The sequence below is a fragment of the Lytechinus pictus genome, chromosome 3 (genome assembly GCF_037042905.1).
Source record: "Lytechinus pictus isolate F3 Inbred chromosome 3, Lp3.0, whole genome shotgun sequence".
Classification (NCBI taxonomy): Eukaryota; Metazoa; Echinodermata; class Echinoidea; order Temnopleuroida; family Toxopneustidae; genus Lytechinus; species Lytechinus pictus.
The window spans coordinates 25,730,267-25,735,964 of record NC_087247.1 but is presented as its reverse complement, the minus strand read 5'-3'; the positions used below and the strand labels follow the sequence as shown (position 1 = coordinate 25,735,964).

At 35.9% G+C, this 5,698-nt stretch overlaps 1 long non-coding RNA gene across 1 annotated transcript; it reads left to right on the top strand.

The window, feature by feature from the left end:
- The first annotated feature begins 605 nt into the window (after positions 1–605).
- On the top strand, positions 606–4,859 carry LOC135153741 (uncharacterized). The gene is made up of 3 exons (XR_010293247.1): positions 606–727; positions 1,258–1,405; positions 3,948–4,859. It is a non-coding gene; the product is annotated as an uncharacterized LOC135153741 (long non-coding RNA).
- The last annotated feature ends 839 nt before the right edge of the window (positions 4,860–5,698 follow it).

Below are 5,698 nucleotides of genomic sequence, written 5' to 3'. Positions count from 1 at the left end.
TCCATTCGAATTTATTTATCCGACTGAACAAAAAAGTGCATGGACGACACCACAGGGGCTGAAGGGGGAAGGAAATAACACAAGAGATGTTTTATCAATTGTTTCAACAAAACACAAAGGGAGAAATATATTGAAAAGCCTGCGATGAAATTGATGTATTCTTCGTGAAGGCTACTTTTCGAAATTTTATATAAAGATACTGAAATATAATATATATAGATATAACATAAATATAATATATGAAACACCAACGACATTCTGTCCGGGGTCAATGCTTGCGCTCTCTCTCTTCCTAATGGATTGGGGGGGGGGGGGGGGGCTCCGGCCATCAAAAACGAAGGAAATTATGTAATTCTTAAATATCTGTGATATCTCCTTTCTGGGAGTTACTAGCTTTTTTCGTGCCTCTCCCCCATTTATGAAATGCAGTACCAGCCCCTGTTGACCAGTGGCAGCTTGACTGGTTGTTGGATGGATTAACGTTTGCTATTCTGTATAAAGGGATAGCACACCATGCTTAATTGTTGCTACGTCGGAATAAACAGCTTTTGTACTGCACCGCCAACTTGCAAGACCGCATGATCTGAATGCGAAGATTCATCCGCGCTGTCACAGCTCATTATCAGTTCAATTGTTAGTATGTTTGGATGAGGGCTAAAATTCCACGTTTATCAGTTTCATCCGACAAATTTAGACAATTAATGTCATCGGAAAGGCAAGCAAAGAGGTTAGTTCATTATTTGAATCTTTTATTTTTATGAAATATCATTAGGCATGAAGTGAATTTCTATTTTGTTTTTGTTACTTGACACATAAAATGTTGTTAATATAAAGGGCACATAAGCATGTTATGGCAATGGTCAAATGCATTTTACATTTCCATTGAATTGTGAGGATAGATAATGAACTTTATTTCTCGAAGGTTGAATTTGAAATACAATGATTAATTTACCTTTGCATTGAATTAAGACAGACGGTGAAGCTTATTTCTTGAACAATGAATTTAAAATAAAATAATTGTGCGATACAGCAAGAATCCAGGTTTACAGAAGACAGTATTGACCAGATAGGGACAAGAGTTCCACATGTCCACTCCGATAAATTAAAAAACAAAAATGTGAAAAAGTTTATTAAATCACATCTGATAAGACAAGATTTAAAATATCTGCCCCTAAAGAAAATGTTTAGATCTCGGATGGCGTTAAATGAAAGACTCACATCTTGACTGACCATTTGTTTTTGTTTTTGTCTTTTTAGGATATGTCGGCATAGAAACAGCACGAGGAGGCAAGACACTGAAGAATAATTTGAGACAAGGAAGCAACTCGACAGATATTGTAAGATCAGCCCAGAACAGAAGGCATTACGTCTTAGCCTATCCTGTACCGAGAGCGATGGAAGAATTGTAAGTAAATACTATATAATGAAAGAATATTACATTTCCTACAAGTTGATCCCATTTTTGTTACCTTTTCAGAATTTGAGGCAGTCTGGGCAATATCGTGAATTTTGACATATTATTTTCACCCAAAATGGTACAACCTGGAAATAATATTAAATAGATAATAAAACACGTAGTGACTTGTAACCATCTTTACAAAAGTCAACTGTTGTGCTTGATGTTACAGCAAATTTCAGAAAGCAAGATGTATTTTTGTTTGGGGGATTATTAAAGGTCTGAAAATTGAGAGATAGAATTTTTTTAAACGTACACGTGAAAATTCAAAAGTTTGTAATGCTTGTTTTTATACTTTACTATAGAGTAAACGGTGCAGAAGACTTAACATTTTCCCTCTGTTAAGTGGCGGCACCAGGATTTTTTTAAGTTGGGGGCAGTGAAGGGCAAATGGAAATGGTTTGGAGGCAAGGGAGGATGGATTTACTCCACAACATATTTTTTTAATTTTTAAAAATGTCGGAAGGGGCAATTACCTCATGCGCCCCTCACCTTGTTGCCGCCACTGCCCCCCATCTACCCTCTCTCTCTCTCTTTCTAATTTTTTGATCTCACGAGCCCGAGTTCTTTATTGCAATTAGCTGCCAGTAAATTTGTGAAATAACAAGCGAGCTAGGTATTTCAATTTTGCATTCTACCAGAGAAATTTGTACCTCTCACGGATGCAAGTATTAAAAAAGACGTAAATTTCATTCTGATGTTGACGATGAAGTGTGTGCGGCACGTTCGGACTGTCATCACCTCACGCAGCTATATATGCCACTAAAACTGATTTTAGACCCATAACTCAATCAACCCCACTTTTCCAATCTCTTCATGGGGATACTCCTGGCTGAAAAACGTTTTATTTGAACAGAATAAAATCATCATACACACACAAAAAACCCACTAAATATTATTTTGATCAACATCAGATGATGAATAACGAAGTTGAAGTTTAAAATTGTAGCGTTATTTCAAAACAATTTGAAGCATGTCTTTATAAATAAACGATGAACTAGCCGATAGCTGATGTCATCTCATTTATTTGTTTGTATTTCCTATATGAAAGCATATCTGTTCAACCTTTTCCTTCAAGAAATTCAATGTAAAACCAGGATTGACTACTGATTTAATTTGAAAGATCATCAGTGCCAAGGACCGCGTAATTAAGACTATTTGCGAAGGTTAAATGATTTCAGCCAACTGTCTTAAATTCAGATTAAACACAATATGAGTAAATAAATTGAAATTTGATGACATTCTGACACCAAAAAGTTTGTATTGAATTTGAAAGTTTAGCACTATTAGATGAATGCAATCCGTCATGATTATGTATTATGCATTAGTCTCCGGACTTTGAAACAGAGGGTCGTGGATTCAAATCCCAGCCATGGCGTAGTTTCCTTCAGCAAGAAATTTATCCACATTTTGCTGCACTCAACCCAGGTGAGGTGAATGGGTACATGGCAGGAATTTATTCCTTGAAATGCCGAGCGCTGGAAGCTAGCTGCTTTAGCTACAGCCGAGGTAATAATATCCAAGTCCTTTGGAAGCGCATAGAGACGTTATTCATAATGTGTTATGCGCTATACAAGAACTGACTATTATTATTATTATCAAAAATGGGCTGATATTATATACCCATTCTCACGTTTTACTTCCATAATATTGTGACTATTTCATAAATTTTGTGAACAGGCCTAATTATTTTATTACCAGCACTCAGCCACTCGTTTATCTTAGATACATTCTGCAGTGTAATAAACAGAAATCAAATTCAATTCAATTAATTTCTTAGCAGCCTTAAAGGGGTACTCCGGGCGGAAAAGAAACATATTTAAAGGAACAAGAGTAAAATTCACAGAGCAAAATGCTGAAAATTTCACAAAAAAATCTGAAAACAAATAAGTTATTGAATTTTTAATATTGGAAATATTTTGGCGATAAGTTTTATGAACTCGATATGAATTATCATTAGGTGAGCTGATGTTATGTCCCCACTTTCTCTTGTCTCATGTCATTACATGAAATCATAATTATTTCAAATGTTCATATATGTGTGTATGATATGTCTCCCCATAATGAAATAAGTTGAAGCAAAAAAAAATAATTCTTGGGAGACAAAATTTTAATAAACATACAAAATTATTAATATATTTCATATCATAAAATACAAAAGAACTGGGAATATGACTTAAATTTTGTTATTGAATATTGAAGAAATGAATACAACTGTTTCACCGAAATAATGTAAATCTTTATCGTGTCATATAATTTCGAAATTCCTTGTCCAATTTTGATAAAATTTTTAGCGTTTTGTTGTCTCAATATTCTTTATCTGTTCAAATAATGTTCAGCCTGGAGCACCACTTTGATTCCGGATAATACCAATTTTGGCATCATAATGCAGATGTTGCGTAGGTTTGTGACAACTCATTTTATTTATATTTATAATCAGTATTGTTCTGGTATTCACAATTCTTTTTGTGTGTTTTATTCAATTCCACAGTTTTGACGGATTTGGGAAATTCGCAAATTATCAAAAATTTGTTCCGAAATCTGGAAATGAAGATGAAATGGAATGTACGACGCACATTTCAACAAAAGTCTCGATTCAATGCAGGCCTGTATTTTAATTCATTCATCGTCAACTTTAGAACTGCCACAATACCACACACCTTCAATGCCATAACTTTAATGAGAAGTGCAGCCGGGGAGACCTGGTGGCTAATTTGTAGACTATGGACACGAAGAACGGAGAATATGTAAGAACATTCTTTGCGATACATTCCTCGCTCCATTGCACTGGTGCATGTTGCGTTATTGGCGCCAACTACATCCATCTCACCAAAATTAATGCGTCATATTTTAAGTCACGTGACCAAGCAGAATCCTTTCTCCCGAGGACAGGCACAACTGGTCCAACAATACCGAAGCTACTCAAACGGGATATAGTCTAAATTATATTGAAGAAGATATCTTTGGCCCGGATCTTTGGCAGTTGGCGAATCTTTATACATTGGAATATCAACAGGTAGAACTTGAGATATACAGAATGACTTTACAATGGTTTTTCTTGGACAGAAAATCTTCAGTTATTGTGTGCGGACAAGACACCAATTTTACGGCAGAGCTTCGCCGAGGCTAATCCAAACCTTAGCCCCAGCTCATGGGAGGTTTGTTGATGGGTCTCTGGGCGGTTGTTCTGCCCCTGCTTTATCAATTTGAACTTGATAATTTTTTTACTATCAGCGGACAGACATGTTTATGGAACTTTGGAGTTATATTTCTTTATTGGATCTTATGAAATTTTTTTGTGTTACTTGGATTCGTTGGAACCCCTTGGAACGTGGATGCATGACGACGCCATCAGAGAGAGGACAGATGAACATTCTGAGACTGATCAAACGTTGCTGTACGAGTGAGTCCTTTTACCCGTAGAACATTACGGCAATATCACTTAATGGTTTTAATGAAACTTTAAATTTTATGGAAATTGGTTAAGTTTAGGTTTTAGTACCAGGATTCGTAGCGTAAGTTGATTAGCCCCCCCCCCCCCCCCCGTAGGCGTAGAATAGGCGCCTGGTCGAAACTTATTCTTTAGCCATTTTCCATAAAATTTAATGTATCATGTCAAGAAGATTGCTGTGTTGTCACCTTCGGGTAATGAAATTCAATTTCATAATTTTTGTTTGAATGTCTGTTCGCCGAAAGCTTTACAACCTTTTTTTTTTAATAAAAAGGTGGTAACGCTTTTACTGTTCCAGACAATTCTTATAGAATTATTCGTTTATGTATGAAACAGGGGCGGAGCCACAGGGACCTCATCCCCGATGAAAAATCAACACTCAAAAGAGGAAAAAAATAAAAAATTATATTCAAGTTCAAGTTGTAAATTGTACACATGTTTTTATTCAGCCTTTGGCTGCGAGGCATGTTTTTAATAAACCATTATTGAATTGAATTGAATTGAATTGAATAGAATAGACCCCTATCATTGAATTGATAAAAAATTGTTACCTTTATGGGTAGCCTTGCCCCTAATTCCCTGGCACCGCCCCTGAATAAAAATACTTTACCAGCATGCCAAGATTTTGGCCGGTGAAATTTGCGTAAAACATTAACAAGATTCGATACTTCCATAATCGATTTCGCATCCGAAAATGGACTCCACGTTTGTCCTCGTTGAAATACCCGTTTCGTATGTTTACAAGGTGAGTTCATTTATTTTCCCCCTGTTATTTCGTTTCATGTCCTTTT